We start from the raw sequence: 14,561 nt of genomic DNA, 5'->3' as shown, positions 1-14,561 counted from the left end.
GGGGTATTTATTTTAAAAGCAGAGTCCACCTGTTTCTCTTTTGTAATAAAAAGACTCAGTATTTTATAATACTGACGGTGATGGAGTTTCTGTTGTTGACTATGGCTTACCTTGTAAGTTAGATAGATCTCTCTTCCTAGCAAAATATACTGAAACACCAGGAGTTATCCATTCCTTACTGCTGCTTCTGTTCAATTTTCTCTTGCCTTGTTTTAGGGGAACACAAGACTCAAAGTTCTGTAGAAATACGCTAAAGAAAGTGCTGAATATATATAACAAATGTCAACTGACCCTAATGCAGAATGAATTATTTGATACAAACCAGAAAATTAATTGAATTATCTTCTCCTTCATCTTACAGTCTTCCACAATATGCAATTAATTATCATTCATCATCCCTCCAGGACCACTCCTTGCTACATTCTGTTTTCTTTGTTCTATATAGCTATTAAAGAATAAATTCAGGGTGTTTCAAAACTGACCGGTATATTTGAAACGGCAATAAAAACTAAACGAGCAGTGATACAAATACACCGTTTGTTGCAATATGCTTGGGACAACAGTACATTTTCAGGCGGACAAACTTTTGAAATTACAGTAGTTACAATTTTCAACAACAGATGGCGCTGCAAGTGATGTGAAAGATATAGAAGACAATGCAGTCTGTGGGTGCGCCATTCTGTACGTCGTCTTTCTGCTGTGAGCGAGTGCTGTTCACAATGTGCAAGTGTGCTGTGGATAACATGGTTTATTCCTTAGAACAGAGGATCTTTCTGGTGTTGGAATTCCACCGCCTAGAATACAGTGTTGTTGCAACAAGATGAAGTTTTCAAGGGAGTTTTAATGTAACCAAAGGACCAAAAAGCGATACAATAAAGGATCTGTTTGAAAAATTTCAAGGGGCTAGGAACGTGACGATGAATGTGCTGGAAAGGTAGGGCGACCGCGTACGGCAACCACAGAGGGCAATGTGCAGCTAGTGCAGCAGGTGATCCAACAGCGGCCTCGGGTTTCCGTTCGCCGTGTTGCAGCTGCGGTCCAAATGATGCCAACGTCCACGTATCGTCTCATGCGCCAGAGTTTACACCTCTATCCATACAAAATTCAAACGCGGCAACCCCTCAGCGCCGCTACCATTGCTGCAAGAGAGACATTCGCTAACGATATAGTGCACAGGATTGATGTCGGCGATATGCACATGGGCAGCATTTGGTTTACTGACGAAGCTTATTTTTACCTGGACGGCTTTGTCAATAAACAGAACTGGCACATATGGGGAACCGAAAAGCCCCATGTTGCAGTCCCATCGTCCCTGCATCCTCAGAAAGCACTGGTCTGGGCCGCCATTTCTTCCAAAGGAATCATTGGCCCATTCTTCAGATCCGAAACGATTACTGCATCACGCTATCTGGACATTCTTCGTGAATTTGTGGCAGTACAAACTGCCTTAGACGACACTGCGAACACCTCGTGGTTTATGCAAGATGGTGCCCGGCCACATCGCACAGCCAACGTCTTTAATTTCCTGAATGAATATTTCGATGATCGTGTGATTGCTTTGGGCTATCCGAAACATACAGGAGGCGGCGTGGATTGGCCTCCCTATTCGCCAGACATGAACCCCTGTGACTTCTTTCTGTGGGGAAACTTGAAAGACCAGGTGTACCGCCAGAATCCAGAAACAATTGAACAGCTGAAGCAGTCCATCTCATCTGCATGTGAAGCCATTCCGCCAGACACGCTGTCAAAGTTTTCGGGTAATTTCATTCAGAGACTACGCCATATTATTGCTACGCATGGTGGATATGTGGAAAATGTCGTACTATAGAGTTTCCCAGACCGCAGCGCCATCTGTTGTTGACAATTGTAACTACTGTAATTTCGAAAGTTTGTCTGCCTGAAAATGTACTGTTGTCTCAAGCATATTGCAACAAACGGTGTATTTCTATCGCTGCTCGTTTAGTTTGTATTGCCGTTTCAAATATACCGGTTATTTTTGAAACACCCTGTATGTACTTTCAAAGCCTATTAGCTCTATGTATATCCAGTGGCTGTTTTATGAATGGCAATAGCTTCTCTTTTGTGTTATAAGAACTTTCTGGTTTTAAAGAACCTATAGTATACATCTAACCTATTATATACATCAATCACATTTATATTTTTTTATAGTGACAAACCTTCAGTTGCAACAGTCTTACCTCTAGAAATAAATGTTGATGGCACCTTTCCAGCTGTGGTTGCAGTTTACTTTTGCCCTCAATTTAAGAAGTTATCTCTGTTGATTAACAATGTCTGCACACAGGTAGTACTGAATGGCGTTCTTGGCCTGGGGCATCACTGTCTTCAGAACTTGACAAGGATGGACCATTCCCATGCCCAGCATGCCAAAGAATTTACCGCCGACGGAGGTCACTGTGGCGTCATCAACGTTATGAGTGTAACAAGCCAGCCCAGTTTCATTGCCCTTTCTGTTCTTATAGCGCTAAACAGAAATGTAGTGTAAAACTTCATGTTAGTAAGAAGCACAGTATACCTGATGAAAATGCTTTCCGTATAAATTACAAACAAGACTCTTTGGATGATATGTAATATTGTAAAATAATTCTATTTTGTAACTTAAAAATCAAATATTTAGAATATTCTATCACATAATTGTAAAAATGCTATTAACTATGAATTTGTGTAAGAAAATTTGTTGGCCATGAGCTATTACTTTGAAATTAGGTGATGAAAAATTGTGTAACATCTTTTTATATGGTACTAAATTTTCATATTTGTTTCATGAACATAAATATGTTTTTCTTCTTCCAGTGCAAAATGTTAATAGCTCTTAAAGATAAAACTGTTTGAAATTAAAATGCTTGGTAAAGAAATAAAATACTTCATCATGTTGTTCTTTTTTTTTTTAGCTTTATAATGCCGTGTAATAAAAATATTGTTCTACTACAATATAACTACCCATAACTAATATAATTATAGATGAGACAAAAATTAAATATTCCCACATTATTTCCTTAACTGGATGATGAACATAATTTTTTTCACATACTGTTGTATCATTCAATTATAACAATTCATGTGGGACAAAATAGTTCACAGGTGAGCAGCACCTCTGCTGTTGCTCGACCTATCCCCAAAGTCAGTTCATTGCAGGATATCACTTTCTTCTTCTTAAATGACTAATTTCAGTTTCCAGGCCTCACTAAGGATGTAGCTATTATCATAAATGATCAGCGGTTCCCTTACTGGAATCTTGATAACGTCTTTAATGACACAGTCCCAGAAGTTAGATGTCTGTTGAGATTAGAATAAGGGAACCACTGATCAGTTGTGTTACTGGCTACATCCTTAGTAAGGTATGGGAACCTTCAATTCATCTGAGTATGAAGAGCAAGGAGATATACCACTGCTAACTGACTTTGGGGGCAGATGGAGGAACAGGGAGATGCCACCAGCACACAACCTTTGTACGAACCTAGGCCGGAGCAGTGTGTCAGCAGAAGGAGTGGAGGAGAAGATGCTGGGTGCAGACAGTGGCTAGAATGGCAGATTGGGAGAGGGGAGGAGATGAAAGCACCACATCAGCCTTTTAAGTTGTCAGTTCATCAACACTTCTGATGATGGGATCATGTTGCTTGCCAAATTATTGTGCCTGTTGGACACTGACATTCAGCCATTCACTCATTAACTATTTTGTCATGAAGTACACCAGATAACAGCAAAATGTGAGGCAAGCTGGCAGCACTTGTACACTCTGTGCACAGCTTATGTCAATATGAATGTAACTAATCACAACTTTTAGTTTGGCAGCTCCTAATGGTGGTTGTATTAGTAAAATGTGAGCTTTTGTGAATGTAGAAGTTAATTTCTAAAGTAGAATAATTTGCTCACTCACATTGAAAGACACAAATGTACTCCCAGTCTAGTGTTCACAGTGGAATTATGTACTCTGCTGCAAAGGTATTCGACAAGCTCCCGTCTAACATAAAGCAAAAAATGTGGAATTCTGATCAATTCAAAGGAAAATTAAACTATACCTTGTTAGTTGCTTATTCTACAAATGAATGGGTATACTGAGAAACCCTACATGTCCATTTCTTGACAAAATTGAGTTATGTATGGTTTTGCACATGTGGGGCAATTGTGATATAGAGAAACCCCAAACATTCTGGCATTTTCTCTGTTGTTATGCAGCCATTTTATCACATATACAAAAGATATGGGCATCCTCAAAAATTTTAAGTTGTCAGCACTGTTTTAAACTGCAGGAATAATTAATATTACCTCTTACTCTTTGATTTAATTGATTTCTATTGTTATTTGTGGTAAAATGTCAGACAGTGCTGATGCTGGTGACAAATGTCAGGAAGTAATGAGAATAGCAAGAAAGCAGTGGAGTTTCCAAAACATACAGCCATAAAATGAGCAAGAGTGAGAAATGAAGCATATATAAATTGGAAAGAGATTTCAACCAAAGCAACATGATTATGACTGCAGGTGAGCTCTAACCTGAAACTTAGTATTGCTTCAAAACTAAGGTTTAATTATCACACTAAATGTAATAATGTAGAACATTCAATTCAATTTACTATGTAACTATATTTCAAGTTGCCAGATGAAATTAATGATAACTAAGATAATGGAGGGCCACAAGATAGAATTATACACTAAACCTATTGACTTCCAGACAAAAAATGAGATAATTTCCAAGAATTATTGCCTCTCGAATATACGGGCCACTAACGATATATATTGAATCATGCAACTCGATATTGATTACATAATTCTGGTGGCATGAGCTACATGTATTGTTTACATCATTCAATAGAGCAATGACAAAGATGAAATTTTACTAAGTTGCAATTAATTACAAAGCAAAGTACACTGAAATGCCAAAGGAACTGGTATAGGCATGCATATTCAAATACAAAGATATGTAAACAGACAGAATATGGCGTTATGGTTGGCAATGTCAGTATAAGACAACAAGTGTCTGCACAGTCATTAGATTGGTTACTGCTGCGACAATAGCAAGTTAACAAGATTTAAGTCAGTTTGAACACGGTGATAACACCATGTTTGGGACAGGAGCGATGGGACACAGCTTCTCTGAGGTTGCAACAAAGTGCGGATTTTCCCGTACGACCATTTTGTGAGTGCACCGTGAATAGCAAGAATCCAGTAAAACATCAAATCTCCAACATCGCTGTGGCCAGGAAAAGATCCTGCAAGAACGGAACCAACGATGACTGAAGAAACTCGTTCAGCATGATAGAACTGCAACCCTTCTTCAAATTGCTGCAGATTTCAATACTGGTCCACCAACATGTGTCAGCATGTGACACTTCATCAGGACAATGTGACACACCACACATCTAGAATTGCTACAAAGTGGCTCCAGGGACACTCTTCTGAGTTTAAACAGTTCTGCTGGCCACCAAACTCCCCAGATATGAACATTATTGAGCGTATCTGGGATGCCTTGTAACGTGCTGATCAGGAGAAATCTCCACACTCTCATACTCTTATGGCTTTATGGACAGCCCCTGCTGGATTCATGGTGTCAACTCTTTCCAGGACTACTTCAAACATTAGTCAAGTCCATGCCATGTCATGTTGTGGCACTTATGCATGCTCACAGGGCCCCTACAAGATATTAGGCAGGTGTACCAGTTTATTTGGCTCTTCAGTGTAATAACTTAACTTACTTACTTTAATTGTCAACCATGTCTTCTTCATGCACTATTCCTCATTTTATATAAACTGCCAGCAACAATATTTTTTTTCAATAACTCTGATATGCTCTTGATGTGCCAGTCAGAAGTATCAGAAGAGTATCAGGAGAGACACTTTTTCCATGTACCAGTATGAGAACGGGATATGATTATCAGTTGAATGCAATAACTGTTCCCATTAAATTCCACATAGAGATATATTTCGCAGTAAGTCATATATGTGTTCACAGCTTTCGACACAGAAGAGAACTAAAAACTAACAAGGAGGATCGGCAGAACAATAAGAGCCCAAAGATGGTGTTAATCATGGTCGATATGACCTATTAATGCCACACAACACCCCCCCCCCTCCTCCTTCCCATCCCCGCACAGCCCCCCCCCCCCCCCCTCCTCCACACAGTACAGAGTACCACATGTGAGGCTTGAGTGGAGGTCATGTGGGCGTCGGCATCAGTAGTAGTCGTGTGAGGCGGCAGGTGCACGACCAGGATTTCCATCTCAGTCGAGGCGGAGTGCAGAGGTGGAGTGATTGGCGGCAGGTCCACCTTATATGTAGTCAGTCAACCAGCGGTGGCAGACGATGCGTCGGCCAGTCCGAGAGCAGGCATGTGGACCAGCCTATGTCATGATGCAGGCGTGTCCACTGCAGATCGAGCCATCCAACGCGATGAACGCGCCAATTTCTGACAGGTTGCAATCACGGGGGAGGGACAGGCTATGCACCACACTGACATTTAACTGCCCGTTGGATAGTGAGCCCGTGGTGTCTGTTAGGAGCACAAACACACGATCATCGAAGGTGATGATCGACGTGTCGTCCACATGGTGTGGTGGCACATTGCAGCACAGGTTGACTGTGGGAGAGCAAGTCTCGACAGACAGTGAAGTGCAGGTGGAATCCACTCATGGGGTGGATGGTGATGTTCCTGGAAAGCCTGCGAAGGCAACAACGAATCATGTCTCGGAGGAAACAGCGCCATGGGATAAGACAAAGCATTTTCAGGCTCCACAGCAAAAAAAGTCGTCGGGAGGGTCTGATTGAGATGGCAGAGACATGTCAGAGTCCACAAAAGCAGGTTTGAGCCTGTGCAATGAATCAGTTTGAGGTGATCTTTAACCATAATGTCGAACATTGTCTCGCCCCGTCGGACTACTTTAAAGGAGTGGAAGTAGGGTGATTGCAGGGGTTGTCTAATGGAATCATCCCTGAGCATAACATGGGAGCAAGTGTTGAGTGCAGTTGGCACATAAGTGTCCAGTGGGGAATGGCTGATAGGTAGTTGTAGCTGTGCATGTTTGAAGTGAGTGCGCATGTGACAAATGAAATCTGGGGAAGGGGGAAAATCCTCGGGTGCTCGAGGCACGATAAGTTCCCCTGGTAGGACTGGGTTCTCCTCGAAAATGAATTCAGAGATGGTTCCCTGTAAGTCAGGTTTAAAGGTCGAACGGAGACCCAGTAACACCAATGGAAATGCCTCAGACCAGAGGCAGTCGTGGCACCTGAGGGCACTTTTGAGGGTGCGGTGCCACCATTCAACTAACCTGTTGCTTTGCAGGTGGTAGGCTGTTGTATGAATTTTTTTAATACTGCAGATGTTACATAAATGATGAACAGGGCAGACTCAAACTGCCGAGCTTGGTCAGTGGTGATAGTGGTCGAGCAACCGAACCTGGCAATCCATGAGGAGACGAAACACTGGGCCATGGTTTCAGCGGTGATGGGTAAAGGAAAAGCTTCCACCCAGCAAGACATGCAGTCGATTGTGGAGAGAATATATCTGTGGCCCTCTGACGGTGGTAATGGAACGATAAGGTTGATATGTATATAACAAAGTTGTCTTTGCGGAATGTCACACTTGCCTAGTCGTGGGGTGGTGTGGCGGTCGATTTTGTTGCGTTGACAGGGGACGCAGCTGCGTGCCCAGGTCTGACAGTCCCGTTTTATATTTTTCTAAATGAAACGCTCAGATACAAACTGTGTAGTGGTGCAGACGCCAGGGTGAGCAAGCTTAGGCAAGGCGTTGAAGGCTTGCCGGTGCAATGTGGGTGGGAGCAATGGCCACAGGGTGCCAGTAGAAGAATCACACCACACATCATCCAAAACGCCGGGGAACTTGGCTTTGGTAAACACAAGAGATGTTTGAGGATCCGTGAGGAGAGCTTAAGATTCCTTGTCGGAGGTCTGGAGAGCAGCTAGGTTGGATAAGTCGATGATGCGTGAGACAGTATTGATCCATGTGGATAAATCAGTGGGGCTGTTTTCTGGGCCTTTGATGTAGTGAACGTCTGTTGTGAATTGAGAGACTAAATCAAAGTGGCAGAAATGATGAGGGGGTGGGTCCTCAGGAGGGTTGCATAAAGCATCTGCTAGTGGTTTGTGATTGGTGAGGATGAAGAAAGAGCGACCCTTTACATCGGGGAAAAGCGTTTGATGGCTTCATAGACTGCTAGAAGTTCCCTATCAAAAGTGGAATATTTCTTCTGAGCTGTAGACAGTGTTTTAGAGAAGAAATGAAGGGGAGAAACCATGTCGACCTTGCGTTGCTGTAGTAATGCCCCCACCGCAATGTCACTGGTGTCCGTAGTGATGAACAACTCGGCCGACGGGTTGGGATGGGTGAGTGTCACGGCGTGAGCTAAGGAAGCTCTCGGAGCCTTGAAAGCCTCCAGCATAGGTTCAGTCCAACAAACTTGTTTAAGGCCTGAAGTCTGTTTGCCCAACAGTGAGTCAGTCAGTGGGACCTGCATGACAGCAGCAGAAGGCAGATGCTGACGGTAGTAATTTATTGTACCCAAGAAATGTCAGAGTTCTTTGTAAGTAGCCAGAAGTGGCAGTGATGTGATGATTTTCACGCGGAATTTGGGAGGCTGTATTCCATATGTGAAGACAGTGTAACCCAATAATGTGACAGAGGACTGGCGCAATTGGTATTTGTCCTTGTTGACCTTGACACTGTTGGAGTTCAAGGTCTGGAGGACCTTGTATAAATAATTTTCGTGTTCCCCAGCTGAGTTGCTGGAAATGAGTATGTCATTCAGATATGCAAAGCAAAACTGTCGTAAGATTGAGTCAATGAAACATTGCCATTTTTGTGTCTCGTTTTTCAGGATGAAGGACATGATGTTGTATTGGAACAAACTGAGCAGTGTGATAATAGCTGTCTTTGGAATGTCTTCCTGCACTACGGGAATCTGGTGACAGGCATGTTTACAGTCAATCACACTGAAGATTGTGGCACCCGATAAGATATGAGTGAAATCATTTATGTTCGGCATGGGGTAATTGTCCATGGCAGTATGAGCATTTAAGCATCTGTAATCTTCACACATTCGAGAAGAACCATTGTGTTTGACGATGAGGTGAATTGGTGAAGACCAATTGCTGTCCGACGGTTGTCAAATACCTGTCTCCAAAAGTTTGTTAATTTGCTACCTGACTGCGCACAAGTTAATGGGGTTGAGGCATGTAACCCTGGGCCTAATAGGAGAGCCAGCAGTGGTAATTATCTTGTGTGTTGTTCTGTGAGTGACTGAAAAAACTGAGAACTACACACGAGACTGAGTAACGTCCTGACGTGAAGTTTTTGGACGAGCTGGGCATGATGAGGAGTAACCGTTGTGCGGGTGGGAAAAGGCAGCATGAAAGTCACATGCCTATTATGTGAGCATGGCGTGCACTTGGTTGGAGAGGTTGGCTGTGCGCACAGCATGGAGCAGGTCAGGACGCGTAGCAACAGTCTGTTGTCAGCCTTGCCTTGGGTATACGGGCGGGTGAGAGAGGTGTTGGTGTCACAAGGGGAATAGCAATGGCCGCTGAGTCACGTGGTTGGCCCACAAGAGAGGGGTAATGTTCATTAACATGTGGGGCAGCTGCCTGCATGGTGGGTGTGGTTGTATCTCATGCGCAACTGTCATTAGAAGCACTGTTTGAAACACATGGCACTGAACATGGCGAGCGTGTCAGAGGTGCGGTGTCTACTGGATGCAAATTGTCACATGCAATTAATGTTTTTGGACTAACCTGTTGAGTCTGAGCTGGTGTCTGCTGGAGTAACAAGGTTAGGTGGTGGCACTCTGGACTGCAGTTTCAGCAGCGAGGTACAAGCTGAGATGAGCTCGTTGTAAGTGTGTGCTATTCGTTGTTTCAGCTCGCCATTTTCCCAGCAGAGTTGTCCCGTTGAGTCATGATATAGGTCACAATGTCACCTGCGAGGGCAGAGCACTCGCATACTAACTCACATTTTGTGAGAGAAATATAATGTGGAACATAAGTGCGGGAGCACAGTATCTGAGTGTTAGCGGGATGGTGTAGCACCAAGAGCTGAACCACATTCAGAGAGAGTTTGTAATGGGACAAAAAATCTATACTGAGAATTGGTTCATCTGTGTCGACAATGTAGAAAGTCCACAGAAAACACAGAGAAGGAGATAGGTGCACCATTTGACGGAGCATAAGGTTTGTAACATTCATGTGTTGACAGCTTGCAGAAGTGACTTTGTCGGTTAAAAGACAGTGAGAGCCATCAATGTAGGTATGATAGATACATCAGCACCAGTGTTGAATAGCAAAATGAGCCATGACGAAATGTCAGTCATGTATAAACAACGGCGGACGCTTGGACGGAGTGCATGTATGGGGATGCCTGTGATGTTCCCTGCAGGACTCGGCATCTTTTAGGTCCTGCTGTCAGCTTGAGTGTTGGCAAGGCAACTGGCACTTCTTAGCATTACTGCCAAAAACCTTGTGGTACCAGCAGTACAGATGAGCCGGATGTGGTGGAGGTGGTGACTGGAGCAGCGGAGGAGGCTTGTCCTTGTTGATTTGTTCTGGCGTGTATACCAGCACATATGGTGCATGGGCGATCCTGGAATGTTCATACAGTGGACAGATTGAGTGGATACTGCCAGGGGGAGTAGAAAGTGCAGATGTGGAGGGAGCTCTGCCACTGCCAGCAGACAGCCGGTAAACAGGAACAGTTGTGCCGACAGCGGTGAGTGGTGAGCTAGTTGGGGTTGTCTTAGCAATGCATACAGCTGGTCTGCAAGGTGGAGACGAGAGCTGATTGATTGAAGGAGTGTGGTAGCAGGTGAATCTGTAGGTTGGTAGGCGATTTGGCAGATCATACCACCCACAGAGTGACATCCAGCATTGTTTGCTCACTCACAAGCAACCAAAGGCGGCGCCAGAGTTGTGATGGAGTTCAGTCCCCCAAGTGTTCCTTGTTCAAAATCTTGATGATTAATTCTTGTGGTGAGCAGGCGAGTTGGTCCATAATCATATTCTTCATGAACTCGCACTTTGATGGAGGTTGTGGCGAGAGGAGTAGGTCGCAAATTAAGACTGAGTGATCGTGGAGGTGCGTGATGAAACAAAGGAATTTAGAGTCGGCTTTGTACACATGATTCAACTCAAAAAGATGCTCAAGAAGCGCACACCATGATACAGGGTTGTTCTCATATAAAAGAGGCAGCTTTGGTAGCCAACTAGGGGGGCTTTGGCAGCCAACTAGGGGGAGGGGAGGAAGGCAGCTTCAGTGTCCCTTGGAAAACTGGCTGGTCCATGGTAGGAGAGGCCGTACAGCAGACCGGCACAGTAGGCATAGGTGTGTTACTGGCAAGCACGTCCGTAGCAATGGCAGGTTGCATTGTCCTTGACATGTCCCGAAAACACGATGCGGGATGCGGCTGGCACAGTTGGTACCGGGGGGGAACGAGTGGTTCAGCAATACGTGTGGGGGTCCCGTAAACTGGACCGGGGATTGCAGGTGCTGAATTGAATTGACCCACCATGGACAGAACATGAAAAGCCAGCGCAGCAGACACAGGCAGTGCGGGGGGAGGGGTCAGTAACTCGTATGACCAAAGTTTAAGTTCTTCTTAAGTGATCATAGAGAATTGTCCACACTAAAAGTTCTCGATTAGTTTGCCAGTGAGGCAAAACTGGAACAGGTCACGGTTGATAGTGGCTGCGTGCATTTTGCAATAATGGCAGTGCTGCACACAGCACAACAGTAACTGTTGTTGCGGTCCATTCAGAGTCAAAGTATGTGTGCGAATGTAGATCACTTTGAGCATTATGTGATTGAGCAGTAGGTACACAGTTCTTAATATTATTCACTTCACACTTCATATGTTGCCGACATGAAACCTGAGTCCATTGTTTGTATTAGTGGCATAGCACTTGACCTTTGCAGAGCGACAAAGTTTGAAGTTAATGTGGCTGGAGATCATGAATCACTGTGAATTAATGTAGAACCAGTCATTGGCGAAGGAATGAAGACATCCAGTGATCGTTGTTGTGCTTCCAAATCTTTGAACAAAATGTTGGATGAGATAGCCATGGCATCATGCACATAACCTGTTGATTTACAACACCCGGTGTGGAAGTCATGGAAGACGTATGAGAACAGGACATCATTATTGGTTGAACGCAATAACTATCCCAATTAAATTCCACACAGAGATATGTTTTGCAGCAAGTCATATATGTGAACACAGCTTGCGATACAGAACTAAAAACTAACATGGAGGCTCGGCAGAGCAATAAGAGTTCAAAGATGGTGTTAATCGTGGTCGATAGGGCCTATCGATGCCACACATGCAATGTGGAAATACAGATACCGGAAGAGGTAGAGTTCGTCCCTATCTCCTAGATGCCCCCCTATTTCCTGGATGTCCCCCAATCTCCTGGATGCCACTCTCTTTACATTGACAATTTTACAGATTTTCTCAAATGATTCATGCTCTGTTTGTGGACAGATGGATCATCCAATGACACAAGTTCATGCTGGTATTCTTCTCTCTTTAAGGTGTTATATGACAAAGCTGTCTGTTATCACTTTCGTGCCTGGCAATATGAACTGCTTTATCAGAGAGGCTAAAGTTTTCTTCCCACTTGAATAAATTGAAACTATAAAGCACTTGTAGGATTTTCGTTCAATGTTGCCAAATAACCCAATATGTTCAACTTCATTTTTCAACAGTCATCCTCCCTGGTATTTTCTTGTAGCTATACGTGATACATCTATTTTGACAACTTTGTTTTGTCCATCAATGGGAACACTCTCATTCATGACTGTGATGTAACAGGCTTCTCAGCAGAAATCATAGTAGCTGCACATGCTGTTCATGGACAACTTTGTTTCAGAAAGTACCATTTGTAGATATAGTCTTTTATCCACCAAGAAACTTCTTTCTCACAGATGTTCTCTTGTGGCATAAGTGTAGTACATTTGCAAAGGAAAAATCAGCTTCCACAACTTTCTTGTGAAGTTGAATCCATGACAATCTACAAAATTCCTGCTATCCTCATTTGAAAGCAATCAAAAGTTTCAACAAAATTACATACAAAATCCCAGGCTACATAAACAAGGAATTATATTTTGCCATATGAGACTATTGACACTCAAAAGTGCAATGCTTCCACTTATTGTTATTTACAACCAAAAACAATAAATTATGTTTCTCTGGTAAGGCACTAAACATTTACCTTAGTTCACATCACCAGAGTCAAGTGGCTATCAATGAGTTGCACATTTTATATATGTCATTAGGGGCCCACAAATTCAATAGGCATTCATTCTTGGAAATTACCAGAAATGAACAGGAGGGATTCCCTCAAAGCCTCATAGAAGTAAAATAAGAGGCAAGAAAGGAGCCTAGTAATGATACTGAGGTTGGGATGGAGAAAAAGGACAGTCATATGCTTATTTCTTATCAGGGCCTGAATGTAAGATTCATATTTATAAAAATGCTTTCCAAAATGTTTACAGTGCCAGTAGTGATTGAATAAGGCACTGGTGCATTTTGTTGAGAGAAGGTAAATCTCCATAAGATAAGAGGGGAAAATGTCCAACTTGAAATGCAAAACCAAAGTTAATTGAAATAAAAAGCAGTTCATTTCCAGTCAAGAAATCACATTATACCAGTGGTGATTATGTGGCTGTAGTTCAAAAAATTAAACTGAACATTTGAGTTAACTATCAATTTAATTTGAAAAATGTCCATGAACATTTTAATTTAAAATTTGGGCAACCACAAGGGGACACATGTTGCACATGTGAGGAGCTCAGTGAAAAATCAAAAATCTATCTCTGGATGACGATGATGCTAAAAGAGCAGCAACAGCTGAGTTAGTAGTGCACAAGCTAATAAATTCTTCAAGAAATTATATGCAGTTAAAGAGAAAGCTGAGACAGATTTTCCCATTACAGACCTCAAATTTGACTTTGGAAGAATCCACAGTTGCTTCTGATACCAATCTAAGAATGTTTTACTTTTGTCAGCTTCCAGTAAATGTTATGTGCTTAGCTTATGGAGTGAAAGTGCCAGGTTTCACCTCTGTCATTGAGGAAAAGCACCAAAAAACCCCAATTATGTCTGTTCATTTCCTTTTGATCGCATAAATGAAATTGTTGGACACCATATTAAACACCTACACTTATTCTCTGACTATTGTGGAGGACAAAATAAAAACCATCTAATGGTGAGACTTCATTTAATGCTTGCGGCACATGGAAGATTTCAGTTAATCGTCCATTACTTTCTCATAAGAGGCCACTGTTACCTTCCTTTAGACAGATATTTTAATATGGTAAAAGGAAAATTAGAAATGGGTATAGGATATGTTTGCTAAAAGAATATTCAACATTAATAAAGTGAAAATACCAATAGCACAAATCCAAAATTTTAAGAAGTTGTGGCCAAAAGTCTACTGAAAGAATCTTATTTCCATTGAAACTCAAGGAAGGGCTATACAAAGAAACAACAAACAGCACTTTCATGTAACACAATTCATGCAGTTCTGCTATTTCACATGGAAATCTC

This window comes from Schistocerca gregaria, chromosome 3, assembly GCF_023897955.1.
Source record: "Schistocerca gregaria isolate iqSchGreg1 chromosome 3, iqSchGreg1.2, whole genome shotgun sequence".
NCBI lineage: Eukaryota > Metazoa > Arthropoda > Insecta > Orthoptera > Acrididae > Schistocerca > Schistocerca gregaria.
This window is presented reverse-complemented; position numbering follows the sequence as displayed.